The sequence below is a fragment of the Caretta caretta genome, chromosome 3 (assembly GCF_965140235.1).
Source record: "Caretta caretta isolate rCarCar2 chromosome 3, rCarCar1.hap1, whole genome shotgun sequence".
Classification (NCBI taxonomy): Eukaryota; Metazoa; Chordata; order Testudines; family Cheloniidae; genus Caretta; species Caretta caretta.
Window position 1 is genome coordinate 167146353 of NC_134208.1, and position 15529 is coordinate 167161881.

A 15529-nucleotide genomic window follows, 5' to 3' on the forward strand; every position below is an offset into this window, starting at 1 on the left:
GAGCAGTTGGATAAACTATTCTAGGTTTGGCTCATCTATATAAGAGCTAATTCCCTAAAGCTGAGGAAAATCATGAGCAAAACTGATCGGAAAGAAAAATGTAGAAAGAAAAATGTGAATGAAAATTGGAAATTCTTCAAGAAGAGTTTATTAGATGGCCAAAAAGCCAAGATTCCACAATCAAGCAAAAGGACAACTTTGGCTGGTTCACTGGTAAATTGAAGGCAGCAATTAGAAATAAAGAAGCAATATATAACAAATGGAAATGGGGGAAAATAGATAGCAATCAATATAAATTAGAATGTATGAAGTACAGAAAATTGATAAAGGAATCTAAATAGATCCGGGAAAAATCCCTGGCTGGCAGAGCAAAGGACAATAAGGATTTAATAAAATATATTGGGAAGAAAAGAAATCATAGCAATAACATAGGCCCATTACTACAGGGAGATGGTAAAACTGTTAAAAATGAGCAGAAAAGACAGGTATTCAGTAAATATTTCTATTCTGTTTTTCAGAAGAGGCGAATGATGTACCCAGACCATGTGAGGTTGATGAAGTACTTTCCAGTTTATTAGTAACTATGGAAGATGTTAGACAACATCTACTAGAGATAAAGATGTTTAAATCAGCAGGCATGGATAACTTGAACCCAAGAGTCCTAAAAGAGTTGGTTCTGGAGCTCTTGGACCCACAGATGTTAATGTTTAATACATTTTTTGAATATGGGGGAAATGTCAGAAGATGAAAAGATTGCTAGTGTTGTGCCAATATTCTAAAAGGGCAAGTGGAATGACTTGGGTAACTATACATCAGTTAGCCTGACATCAACCCTGGGCAAAATAATGGAAAATCTGATATGGGATTCAACTGATGAAGAACTAAAAAATAGGAATATAATTAATGCTACTACACATGCTTTAATGGAAAATAGGTCCTGTCAAACTTGATTTCATTCTCTGAGGTTACAAATTTGGTTGATGAAGATAACTGCACAGATGTAATAGGCATTGTAAGGCATTTGACTCAGTGCTGCATGACATTATGATTAAAAATTATCACTATACAATATCAATAGAGCCCACATTAACATGGATTAAGAACTGGCTAACTGACAGATCTCAAAATGTAGTTGGCAATCAGGATTAGTCATTGAATGGAGGTGTTTCTAGGGGCATTCTGCAGGGATCAGTACTAGGTCTGATGTTATTCAATAGTTATGCCCATGTTCTGGGAGCAAATATAAAATCACTCTTCATAAAATTTGCAGATGACACAAAGATTGGTGGAGCAGTAAATAATGATGGGGACGGTCATACAGAGCAATCCAGATAGCTTGGAAAGGGGGCCACATTTGAAAAAAAAAATTTTAATACAGCCATATGCAAAGCTATAAATCTAGGAACAAGGAATGCAGGCCATACCCACGGAATGGGGAACTGTATCCAAGAAAGAAGTGACTCTGAAAAGCAGTTAGGAGTCATAATGGAGAAGCAACTCAACATCCGCTCCCAGTGGCTTATGCAATCTTTTAGTGCATGCATAGGGGAGGTTAAGAGGAGAGAGGTGATTTTACCTCTGAATATAGCATTGGTGAGATGCATCTGGTTTGGGTATTCACAGTTTAAAAAGGACGTTGAAAAACTGGAGAGGATGCAGAAAAGAGCTACAAAGATCATTCACAGGCTGGAACCTGAAAGTGTGAGACTTAAAGAGCTCAATCTGTTTCACTTATCAAAAATAAGATAGAAGTACAGTGTATAAATTCCTTTATGGGAAGAAAATACCAGGTTCTAAAGGGCCCTTTCGTCTAGTGGAGAAAGGCATAACAAGAACCAGTGGTGGAAGATGAAGCCGGAAAATTCAAAGTAGAAACTAGATACAAATTTCTTAACAGTGATGGAACAAACTACCAAAGGAAGTGATGGATCCTCCATCTCCTGATGTCTTCAAATCAAGACTGGCTGCCTTTCTTAAATGTGTGATGTTGCACTCCCTATGTTTATGGAAATATGTTTATGAGTTTGAATATGATGTAACTGGAATATGCTTCATGCAAAAGGTGTCTTGTAAGGTATCATTACAAAGCTTATAATCTACTGAGTGTGTTCATCCTATTTGTATGAATGTATCATTCTTGTATCTGAAGCTAGAAATATGAAATATAACTCTGAGGTCCTATTGTAATGATTAAAAGTGTGGGCCATTAATGGTGGTTTAGAATCTTGATGGCTCCCATTAACTAGGACAACTGGTTGTAAATGGCTCTGTTAACTTGTAAGCCTTCCTGTATAGGTGGGTGCCAGACAGTGAGTAATGAAATCTCATAGGACATGTGAAAATGTCACATGATACTGGAATCCATCTTAAACCTGGTGCTTTTCCATTTAGAAGGAAGGGTGGGAACCCAGAGAGAGACAAAGGATTCCCGCCTAGTGCCAAAAGATATAAGGGAGGGGGGGAAACAGAACAAAAAGGGCTGCCAGTCGTGAGGAATCCCCGAGTTACCACCTGAGTTGGAACTAACAAGATCTGTACCAGGAGACATGACTGGGCCCGGACTAAGAAGGAGCCTAGTCTGTGAAAGAAGCTTATTGGAACATCTCTGAGGGTGAGATTTACCTGTATTCAGTTTCTTAAATGTATTAGGCTTAGACTTGCGTGTGTTGTTTTATTTTGCTTGGTATCTTACCTTGTTCTGTCTGTTATTACTGGAAACCACTTAAATCCTACTTTTTATAAATCACTTTTGTTTATTAATTAACCCAGAGTAAGTGATTAATACCTGGGGGAGCAAACAGCTGTGCATATCTCTCTCTAAGTGTTATAGAGGATGGACAATTTATGAGTTTACCCTGTATAAGCTCTACACAGAGTAAAACAGAATTATTTGGGGTTTGGATCCCATTGGGGTCTGGGTGCTGGAGATAGGAAACCTGCTGAGTAGTTTTTGGGGGCGTGGACCAGACCTGGATCTGTGTTGCAGTGGACAAGCGTGTCTGGCTCAACAAGGCAGGGTTCTGGAATCCCAAGCTGGCAGGGAAAACGGGCTCAGAGGTACTTTCAGCACATCAAGTGACAGTCCCAAGGGGGTCTCTGACCAAACCCATCACAATATGCTTTAGTCAAACACAAGTTATGGGCTGAATCCAGGGATACCTGGGTGAAAGGTAATGGCCTGTGACACACAGGAAGTCAGACAAGATGATGTAATGCTTCTGGGCTTAAAATCTATGGTTATATTTCAGACCAAACAATGGCCTTCAGTGGGGGAAAGCTTGATTCATGTTCAAATGTTGCCAATACTCAGCTCAGGTACATTCACTCTAATACAGTTTCTCTGTATAACAAGTGATATCTGTCCTTAGATCTCTATAGCAAATAAAAGTTTATCTCAAACTGAAACATAAAGGTCTATTTTCAAATAATATTGGGCTAAAATTAGATTTTGTAATTTTAGAAGAAAAGGATTTTACAAAACCTAATACAAATGTTTCCAATACTCTTTTTAAAAAAGAAAAGTTAAATTAAATTAGCATTTTTTCCCCTTGAAGGTGTTTGGAATCCAAACACAATAGCTCCATACTATTGCTTGAGAGTCAGAAAACATAACATAAATGAGGGAAAGTAAATTAAATTATTTTAATTATTTTTTAAAATCATTTCTACCCAGAATATAAAAATATGCAATATGTCCTAGCGTTTATGATAAGTCAGTTTTATATTTTCCTCTGTGAGGATGGTGTATTTACTTTCATATTAATGAAATGGCACATGGGAAAGGTAAGGACTAGACCCAATGCCCATTGAACCCAATGGAAAGTCTCCCATTGACTTAAAAGGCCATTCCAGCAGGCCAATATCCATACCCAGTGTGGTTCACTTTACTTTGTGGTTGTTTCAATTTTTCTTCAGCTGGGTCAATTTTAACACAGGTCTTTGTTTTAAAACATGTACAGTGTTACATAGACAAAATAAGGTGATATGTTTTAACTACAGTGTATGATTTATATCTTGAAAATATCCCTTAAATCCTATATTTATGTTTGTATTCAAATTATCTATCTATTTAAGAGAAAAAGTAAAGCAAGAAACAACCATTTTTGTTACGGACTCTAACTAAATTTATAAATCGCTGTCTCTGTTTTTATTTTTTTCCAGTTTGAAGACAGGTTTCCTTCAAAGCATTTCACTATTTAAGGTTTAAATGTTCCCAGCACTTGCAAAGGGTTGCAGCAAACCCTGACTTATTTACAGAGAGATGTTGAGCAGAGATAAAACTACTTAATAATCCACCAATTCTTGCTAAACACATTTTCCTTCCACGTCCTCAGTGAAAGCAAGTACAAAAGCACTCCAATTTGCCATAGATATTTTGACATTACATATATGTTCTTTTTATTCTACAGATGGCTGTCCAAACCAAGGGTGAAACAGAATGATTCAAATAGATGAATCTGAAAGTTCATCATAATAAGAGTCCTTAAAGATTTTAAGATTAAAAAAAGAAGTGTTCATTTGAAAAGAACTGTACATTAGCAGTAACACATGGAAGGGAATGGAAACAACAAACCAAAAGATGTATGTTGACCACCTGACCTCTGCAAGACAAATTATTGCCCTTGTATTTTATGGAACATCTGTTCCATAAAACATCACAATAGCAATAACAACAACCACAACAACAACAAGCCTGAAAGGCTCATGAATCTGGGCTGAAATTTTTTTTTCAGCCTATAGAAGAAGTTGCCCCTTGAATGTTTGAATGCACTCCAGCTCACACTATCCGTGTTTACAATGACAGTGTTGACTGAACAGTCAGCCACTCTACCACTCGCACCAGCACTGGCTATTATAATAAGGACACAGGAATGTCAGATATTTTAGGTTACAGGCAGTCCAATATGTCTGAGTCTGCCCTCCCTTTGAGTTAACACTTGTACTCATAGAACAGTACGTCTCCAGCCCTTCTTAAGCTCCAGTTCTCACCCTTTTCCTCTTGTACTTGACTCTATTATCATATAGCCTTGTAGCAAGCAGCTCCACTCCCTGTTCTCTTCTCTTTAGAACTGGGTAATCAAATACTCCCTTAGGGCCTGATCCAAAGCCTACAGAAGTCCATGGGAAGACTCTCATTGTTTCCAGTAAGCTTTGGATCAGGCTCTTGCTGTCCACACCAAGTCCCTAGGCTGTCTCTACCTATCATTGTCTCTTGGCACTATTCTGGTTGCCTCAGTTATGCCTTACCTATTTCTCCATTAACATCTCTAGCAGTACTAAACCCAGGTGCCTTGCCTCAGCCCCAGCCCCTCCCCAAGCCTTTTGCACTGGTTGTAACAATATCCCCCTGGGAAATGACAGAGAATTCTGGAGTGTCTCTTCCTTTTTGTCCTTTCTCCCAATCTTCCTTGTTTTCCTCTCTCTGTAGGGTCATCAGCTGCAGAGGGAAACAGACTGGCATTCTAGTTTATTTCCCTCTGCACATTTAGATATATAAAAGTTTATCCCTTGCTACCGAGGAAAGCTGATTAGGACCATTCCTAGCGCTTCTTTACCAGGGGTTAGCTGCAAAAGAAGAGTAACTAGAAGTGCAAGGTTCTAGTCAGTTTCCCTTTGCAACTAGCTCAGAGTGTAAAAGCCCTACTGGAGTGGGAACTAATCCTACTCACTTTCCTTCTGCAAGCTCTTTATACAGAAGAGCCACAAAGGAAAAAGGGAGTGGAGTGCTAGTCATTTTCTCTTAGCCACTAGCTGCTGAGGGCTGGCTTTCATAACACAGTGTTCAAATCATTTCTTAAAACACTTCTCCGCGAAAATCTTTAAGAAGGCAGATTCTTTAATCTGTGCCCTGCTGAGACTAGTGCGGTTTTGTTTCCAACTGCACCATGTCCATTTCATCACTATTTTCAGGCCAGTATCTGACTCCACCAAAGTTATCTGCACTCTTATTTAACTCATTTAAATGTCTCACCTCAATACTATACAATACATAAAATTCTGACCCAGATGATAATTTTTCAAACTCCAGCCCACAACTTAAGATGTTCAGATCTGGGGTTTCAGTTTGGATGTATCTCTAGTTAGTTAGTATTAGTATTTACATTATGGTAGTGCCAAAGAACATCAAACAAGGACCAGGGCCCTTTACAGCAAGGCACTATATAGGTAAGTAGCAAAGAAGACAGTCTTTTCCCTGGAAAACTCACAATTTACAAGGTAGTCAGGACACAACAGGTGTATGAACTAGACTAATGGTGTAGAGTGGGGTAACTATCAATGAACAGCATTTGGCAGAAAAGCAGAAGCCTCTAGTTTCCAAATAGGATTTAAGTATAAGTATTTTAATGCTACCCTTGCTCTTCCTTTGCTTCAGAAATCTTGGCTGCATCCAGCATGACTGCCAAGTTTTGTCGGTCTTGAGGGGATCTAATTCCTTTTACACCTGTTCTTGCACAGTCCTATGTTTTTCCAGTATTCCTTCTCTTCCTCTAGGGAGACATATGTCTGTTGCTTCCTGGTTTCTGCCCCCCACCTCCATCGTAGTGGATGATACACCAAGGCAAGGGATTCATGTACTTTTGTAAGCAATGGCTATTATACCTTCAGTAAATCATCCATTAAAGGCCTTGCTATCTCCTTCACCATTTGAGACCTGTCTGAAACCTTTCATAGGGGCCAAATGCTCTCTTCAACAGCTGTCTATTTTCCCATATATGTGGGAAGCCCAGGCAGAATTTGGTACATAACTATAGCTATGGTCATGCTAGTGATGGTTAAGCCACAACGGAAACACCATCCAAACTCAGTTAAGCCTCTATAGAAAAAACCACTAAACTTTCACCTATTTCTAGAACTGAACAGGAACCATACCTTTCCAAAGGTTCTGAAATGTGGAGATAAATGAATCTGCCTATCAGATTTACTGCCTCTACTAGAACCAGAAGTTCCAATATAGTACAAGGAAGGTTATTCTCATGGCATTTGCAGCCTGATTTTGTAGATTTGAGAGGTTTGCAGAACTATCCACACTTTTGGGTACTTATTACAACAGAACCCAACTCCAAAGGCTTTGGGATTTTTTTGAATGGGGGGTTTCTATCCTGAATATATGTCTTCTAGCAAGGTAAAATATGAATGCATCTATGAATACTTATAGAGAAGGGCAGACACCCACAACAAAATATCCACAGAGAAATGGGTAACTGACAGGATTCTTCCTGACGTTGTTTTGTGTACAATATCTTCTAATTTTGTTACTCTAGTATTTCTTGTGAGATTGGACCATGCATGTGGAGCTTATCCTTGTTACTTGACAATTAGTCTTGGTAGGGAACCTACTTACAACACAATTGGTTCCTAACTATGTTATGACTAGAGCTGTGTGAATAATGGATTTTTTGATTCACTGATCATTCCAAAAAGATCGGGGGGGGGGGGTGTTTTCCAGTCAACACAACAATGAAAATTTTTACAATTTTTGACAAATCAAAAAGTTCAAAAAAAGACAACTTATTGGGCAATGTCGCTTTCTGATTTGCTCTCCTTGCCTTTGTTTTTCTAATCTGAACCAGGTCATATCTTATGCGTTATCTTCTAGAAACTCCGTGCCAGGTCATTCTGTTCTTAACATTAGTTATCACTCTGAATCTGTCCTGCTGCACAGTACCTTTTTGTACTTTTGTACAGCCTCCATGGTGTATGTCATGTACAATCCCTTTTTGTACATAAGTCACTCATTTCTATATTCCTTTCCAAACTTCAGACATTCATGTCTGAACCATATACTGTGTCTGGGTTAAGAATGGTCAGGTATTTACCCGCTACTTCCTTTTGCTACTTGCACAGTATTTAACTCCTCATTGGCCAGACTGGGAACTAGAGTGGTGACTGTCCTGTCATCCAATGAGATATAGCAAACTTACCCCTAAGTAAGGCAGTTTTTCACCATCTTCCTCTTCCATGCAGATTAAATAACAGCAATAATCTTTCTCTTTTTAGATGCTGCTACTTCCTAATGTCAATTAAAACCCTATTTTATGCTCTGTTTTGGAGATGAGGACCAGTTTCCTCTTGGGTCTGTAATTTTGTTATGTACAAAATTATTTCTGCAGCCCATTACTGCTGGAGGAAATATTAGGCTAGATTCTCAAGTGCCCCAGGTCATCACTCATTGCAGCTGAGGGGGTCAGGGAGTAAAGGTATCATTAAACAACTTGCTGCACCCCCTCCTAATCAGAGGGACAGCCAAGGTTGATTTTGGGCTCACTATAATTTAGAGCAGTATCAGGGCTGCTCAAAAATATGAATGTCTGTGGCTCTCACTTGACCCTCTCTACCAGCCAGGGATCACTGAAATGATTAGCCTTGGTTACCCTTTTCCTTATTTAGGCTTTCCCCTTTTCTGTTTCTTTTTAAATATCCCTCTCTTTTTTGTATCATGTTCCATTATAAAATTTCCATTTGTTCCATTATAAAATTTCAGTTAAATTGCATGACAAGTTTTATTTGCTTAACTCATTTCTTCTAGTGTCAAGAGCATTTGTATTGCCTTCTCTACAGTATTTCAATTCTAATGATGCACGGTGTTACTAGATCCTAAATACTCCCCATCTTCAACTTAATTGACCAGAGTTGGCACATTTCCTAGAACTAGGACCTGTATAGACTCAAACCATATACACTAGGCTGTTTGACAAACTGTGGGAGATGGCAATCTTACATTACTTCTAGAAACCTGTTCCTCTTCTTAGCTTTTGCATAGTTGCTGTCCCAATCAATATCTGAGTAATTAAAATCCCTCATGATCAATGTTCTAGCTGTTTTACCAGCCTCTGTTATCTGTAAAAACATTTCCTGATCTACTTTCTTTGCCTGCCCTGGGGGTCTGTGGAAACATCCAGGAATAGCATGACTACATTTATTCTTCTTACTTAGCTGCTGTTCAAACTGTCTTCACTCTGACAGCCAAAATATTTATGCTGTTTCTTACTGCAGACTCAATATATTGCTATCCTCCTTTTGGCTGAAGATGGTTGTCTAACCCCATTAGTAAACTTTGCATCTTGGTATGAAATTCTCAGATGTTTTTGTCTTTGAAGTTCCAGGAACATCATGCTTATCCTTGAAAATGCTTGATTCCATTTTGTGACCCTATTAGTACGCTTACAGCATTTGTTTGGAAGATATTTTCTCCTCCCACCTTTGCTTTACATTCTCATTATCTCCTACAGTGATAATCAGTGGATACATTACCTTGAGATCCATGCATTCCCCCCTTTAGATTCTTCTCCGCCCACACCCCTAATTTAAAAAAACCCCAACCCCCCAGCAACCCTACCAGCTAGAACATGTCCCTATTAGTGGCCAATCTGTTTGCTCCCATAGGGTGGGGAATAACACAGGCCATCTCTCCTTTGCCATTCTGCTTTTCCATTTTGTTGTTTGTAATTCTCCAAACCTCTCACATCTCCACCCAAGATCTAATAATCTAGCCATGGGAACAAGAACCAGAAAACACTGTTATGTAGCTTTCTTCTTCCAATATCCGGTAAAGGGGCGTGCAGCTCTTTAGACAATGCCTGGATACTTTCCCCTCATTTCATTTAGTTCAACGTTCACAACTGTCACAGGCTTTTCCTTAAGCTTTTTGACGGGGCCTATCCCACTTAATAAAAATCATTAGTCCCTCTTCCTTTATATCCTGCTATTTCTGCTGGAACACCTCTGTTTCTCCTGCACTGTGTTGTGCTTCCAATGCACTCATCCTGCAACTTGCTCACAGCTGGTTCTCCTCCTACTCTGTCACTCCTTCGGAGTCTGAAACCAGCCATCTGTCATCAATGAACCTCTCAGATTCATTGATCTTCCCTCGCGCATCAACCTGTCTCTCTGATGCTACAGTCCAGCCTCTGAGTGCCACAACTAACCCACAATACACACACACACACACGCGCGCCTGTTGTTCTAGCTTTAGCTCCTCCGTCCTCGAAACTGAAAATACGTATCTGCTGCAAAACCTTTTATTATTTTAATACAATGCAAGTAGATGCAGCTGCTGCCTGCATTATCATTTATGTAAATGTGAACTGCAAAGATTTAATAAATAAATAAGGATCCAAGAGCCAAATTCTGCACCCATCTAGGCATCGTGAAATACCACTGACTTATGAGGAGATGTTCGGGCATATGTTGGTACAAAAGTGGGCTCTAAAATCATCTATAAAACATAAACCAAATTCTAGACTGTGTGCCACCCTCCAGTAGGCAGTCCAGCAGGGAATAAAAAGGGGAAATAAACTTGTGCAATGGGAGCAGTGGCATGCTCCCCCTAAACTCCCTGGCTTGAACCATGGGAACTCCAACAGACAGAGAAGCCAGGGAGGATTTGCTGTCTCCTACTTAGTCATTACATTTCTGAATGGAACGTGGCTCAGTCATTATTGCTGTTTGGACCAAACCTCTATTCTTTCCCCACAACTCAACCCCTCCTGGGGAAATCAGACAGGCCCTGAGTTTTGTGCAGACTTTTTACCTTCTGGTAGGTATTTCCCTAGGAGGGTAAGATACAGTCCTCTGCTTTGTTTTATGTTTGCAAACCACTGAAATCAATCACAGTACAACGATGACAGCAGAATTTGGCTTGGCTTGTGCAGACTTGGAAAGCACAAATGTACTTATGTTTTAAAACACAATCTATGAAGATCAGATCCATCTTCATTCACCTGCCACTACATCATGATGCAGGGCCCAGTGTTTTCTCTGCAATGGGTGATGACATCAGATTAATAAAACCAGCAGAGTCAATGCAGTTTGCAACAAACCTCATGGGCCCTTTTGTGATAGCTGCAAAGTTCCTCTGTATTGCTCTGTCTGCTACACATGAGCATTGTATTCTCATGCTAAAAATCCCAGTGACGTTTGCGTGAAAGACATTTACTGCACATGATCAGTGGCTAATTGATTTTTAAACCTTAGGTATCTTGTCTGGTTTTATTTTTTTTTTCAAAATGCCAAACACTGTTTAAAGCATATGATAAAAGAAACTGTCTAATTGCATTATTATGATAAGGCTGTTTTTCAGTTTTGGAAGCAAAATATAGGGCATATTAAACTATAAAAGCCTCTTTTTTCACATTTCTATGCCTCATTTTACTTTATGGCTGTGCTTGTCTCTTGGCTTGAGCTGTTATCCAATATTTGGGGCCTTGCACACTTGTTTCCATTAGAAGAAGAAATTGTTGACATGAGGCAGGTATTTCCTTTGTGCAATCCTAGCTATTTATAAAGTCCTGTTTCCCTGAACACAGTAAGAACAAACAACTGGAGGTTGTTTTCTTGTAGAGAAATCCAAATTTGCCTTTCCTGTGCCCAAAAGAAACTCTCTCTCGGCTTCCTCTCATGATCACACTCACACTGCTTCCCTTCCTGTGTGTTCACTTTCTCAATGCTTTTGGCCTCTCTCACACACAACTACAACCAATCAAAGCCTCAGCCCCTGCATGAGCAATCAGTCCCCAGGGAAGTCCCTTGGCCTGCATGTCTTAGCTACTGATTAGCCTTGCATGTGGCCTCGTGCCTTGGGCAGTGGCTTCCATTGTCTCCAGTTATCTTACTTCATAAAGGAGTAAAATTGCTTCTTCCATTCAGCCTAAATGAAGGGTGGTTAGCATGCCCACCAGCTTAAATGAGGTCTGTGATTGCCTATAAATCAAAGACATGCTTGATCACAGCCATTAGCGTCTTCCAGCACACAGTTACATATTTTAAGTTAATTTATTTGTCTTTGAAAGTGCCAGATTAACATAATTTTTAAATGAAGGCCTCTTTTTATCCACAAAAGGCCAGATCCAAAGCCCAGTAAAGTCAACAGTAGTCTTTCTATTGACTTCATTGAACTTTGGATCAGGGCTCAGATAGTTAAAGAAGACAAACAGCAGTGCATGCTTCTACACTACACCACTGTCACCTGACCTACAGAGACCACATGCAGATTGTGAGGAGGAAGTTTATTCTCTCTATTCATATGGCCATTCAATTCATGACATTACGAGGATCCAAAAGGGTAGCAGTTGAGTGTTGGAGACATATGTCACTCAACCAGGAACATGACTGAGATCTATATAAATTATTTTCCAAGGGTCAGTGAGCAGTTGTTAGATGTTTGGGCTCAAGTCAAACCAGTCACTAAATGATTTTTTTCAAAATGTGATGGTCAAAAAAAATTGCTTCCAGCTCCAAATTTCTGTGATTGAGTTTTAAACCCAACACCTTTTGTGATGCTTCAATACATTTTCTGCATTTACAGTAGTTGTTCTCAGTCTGTTTTGTGGAGAAAGACTGACCAAATCCCAGACAGTTTCCCCAGAGAGGTCTGAGGTAATGTCTGGGTAGTTGATGGTGAATACATCCCCACTGATAGAGTATGCCCCATCACACAACTCGAGGTTCTCAAACCAGCAAGGGGAGACATGCTACCAAGTATGAATTGGACCTTTGCTTCTGATTATTGGTGAAAGCCAGAGAAGCGCACGAGGTCACTCCTGACCAAGATCATCAATGCCGTCTTAACAAAGAGCAGCCTACTGGCTTCCCTGAAACATGCAGAAATCCAGGCAGGGTCAAGAAACCCTCACTCACATCATATGATCTTTCTAGCTACTGATATGTGTTGAGCCCCCTCATCGAAAACGAGCAAGAGCCTTGCACCATTCAGGGTATTTCCAACAAACTTCCATCAGCTGCACAATCGCCTCATACTAGCTTTTCTCCTGGAGACAAACATCAGGTGTAATTCCCACTTGTGAATGTGATGTAACTGGGGAAGGGACAGAGCTATATATTCAACCACACCTAAATATAGTCCTATGGCAATGGGTGCATCACCAAAGCATAGAGAGATTTATTGTAACACGTACTTCATTGCAAATGGCTGCTTCACAACTCAGCAGCAAACCAACAAGAGATTACGGGCCAGATTCTCTTCGATAACGGAGAGCCACTCTGCTCGAAGGGTGAGGCTGCCCAGTTAGGTAGCCAGTTACAGCGGCCTGATCCTCCGCTTGGCTCAGCCCTTGCCTCACCACAGGTTACAGCAAGGCTATCCACTAGCTAGAGACGATCACAGCGCAAAAGCACTCTAGTCGCCTCCCACCATGCCAGAGGATTTCTCAACCCGTTGTGTCACCCTTATGCTGCTTGTCCTCATTTTCTGGCTCATTAGGAAGCAGTGCCCAGGGAGAGCCCAGTGTCTCCGTACCAAAGCATTAGTGCATCAAGGGAACCCCATGATATTGTTGTCACATCACAATGCCCTCATCCTGAAGAGCCCACATACAGGTTTAAGTGCCCCAATAAACACAGGGCAACAACTCACACAGAGACATAGATTTCCCTGCTACACTTTCTACTAAAAACTAACACCCGCTTGAAGAGGCTCGCTAATGGCATATAACGCACATTCACTAATGTTTTACAAACACCCATATTGTGCAACCACCATTGGCAGCCTGGCACTATGCCTCACTTTATTTATACCCCTGACACCAAACTACACACTGAGCTACTCACAACATCGGCCATGAAACTCACACCTCTCCTGTATTAGTCACCTAAACCACATGAACACATAACCGATAAACATGGTTGGAGCTGATTGCCCAGTAGGCAAATGGAAATATGCAGATTCTGGGTGGTGGAAGGGAGGTAGCTGAACCTGTGAAGGGTAACTAAGCAGTGGATTATAGATGTGATAGTGAACGATTTAATTGCTTTTTCTGTTTTGTTTTGACGGATTATGCAGTATAACGCCCTTAACTCAGCATTAGCTAATTTTTTCATGAGTGGATATATAATTAAACCGAGTTTGCTGAATAGTTATGTATTATTTAAATACTCCACTGTACAATGTTGTGTCATCCTTCATTTCCACACATGGAGAATCATCTTTGTAACTCATTTGGCTGCCTGGGGTCTCAAATTGCTAGACTCTCTAAACCCAGGAGCGATTGTTAAATTGAGCTGCAAATTTCCATTAGGGCATTATGTGTCCACTTCCTCTGTTAACCTGGTTTTCCCTTAATCAGAGACTTTAAATTTTGCACCAGAGGATATTTTATGGGAAAGAGAATGCAAATAAAGCTCCTACACTCAATCTCCTCCAAAACGAAGCATTCACAGGTCCAACAGGACTGGTACTGAATATAATGCATGTGAAAAGAGTAAGGGTGAAATCCTGGCCCCATTAAAGTTAATAGTGAATCTCCCACTGGCTTCAACTGAGCATGGATTTCACTGTAAGTATTCAAAAACCTTCTCTCCTTCTTTGCTTTATTGGTTTCCAAGTCTGTGCTATTTGGAAATCAGATTTAAGTTCTGGTGTTTCTGGTGTAATTTCCTAGTCCCATTAACTCCAGATTCTTGGTCAGAATTTTAGAACAACAGAAGTAGAGATTTCCCCCAGAGAATATTCCCTAGAAGCTGAATTAAACTCAGCATACTTTGGAATAGGATTTGGGGTGTTTAGTCAGTACTCATACAATGCAGATATGGTGAATTAGTATGTACCATGCTGCAATGCTTTGCCTTAAGAGACTTCCAACAACGTGAAAGGATAAAACATCACCTCTAAAAGCAGGGTGGTCAGAAGTTCGTGGATCAAGTGAATATGCTACTTTTTGTGCCATTAGCCACCCACTTTTGGAAGCTGCTAAGAATGCCAGTATTGCTTCCAAGATAAGCTTTGCAGGGTAGGAAAGACTGATTTGTTAGCAATGAGAAGCCAAGCCCAGAGGCGCTGTGTTGCTTCTAGGAATGGTGCACAGTAGCCCTCCATATTAGAGAAATACTGTAGAGTCCCCTACATGTAAAAGTATTTGAGATAATTGGGTAGTGGCTGACTAGCTCAGCCAATGCTTATAATCCTATTATTGTTTCTATGTTTCAGACATTCTGCTGAGATTAGGGAGAGATGAGCGCAAACTATCAAATAGTTTCAAGGTGTATTCCAAAATAGGAAGGTTTAAACATTCTCCAGTTTCAATGGTGCATTTTAATTTTCCTTTGGACCAAGTTGAAAAGGCTGCAGGGTGGGTTTTAAGGAAGGGAATGAGTGGGGATAAAAAATGAAAAGAATGTATGGTGGGGCTACCACTACTTAGGACTCTGGGGAAAACCCTGCACTAGAAACAGAAACAAGCCAAAACAGAAGGCAAAAGAAACAGAACTGGTGAACAGCCAAAAGATCTTCAGTGTTGGTTTGGATAAGAGAGTTTTGTATAGACCTCTTCCCACAGAAAACTGTACGTGCCTCTCTGTTTAGCACGCGCAGACTTACAGCCAACAAAGGTCATAACTAGGCAATCCATTTTTGGACAAATTGGGGTATATTTCCAAAACAGTATGTAGGAGGAATGATCAGCAAGGACTTGCGCGTTAATCATCAGTCTGACAAAGGCCATCTATTTCATACTCAACACACAGTAACAACCCCCCCTGTGACACAGAGGACCTTTCATAGAGAAGATGAGTGTGA

The 15529-nt window shown here is 40.2% G+C and overlaps 2 long non-coding RNA genes across 2 annotated transcripts in view; one reads left to right on the forward strand and one right to left on the reverse strand.

Moving 5' to 3' along the window:
* LOC125634946 (uncharacterized) overlaps positions 1 to 2716 on the forward strand; it is a 120960-nt gene extending 118244 nt beyond the window's left edge. The window contains exon 4 of the long non-coding RNA XR_012667473.1: positions 519 to 2716. This is a non-coding gene — a long non-coding RNA (uncharacterized LOC125634946). The remainder of the gene's footprint in view (positions 1 to 518) is intronic.
* The window catches only part of LOC142071444 (uncharacterized), a 70208-nt gene that overhangs the window by 5016 nt on the left and 49663 nt on the right, over positions 1 to 15529 (reverse strand). The gene's annotated exons all lie outside the window — the stretch shown is intronic.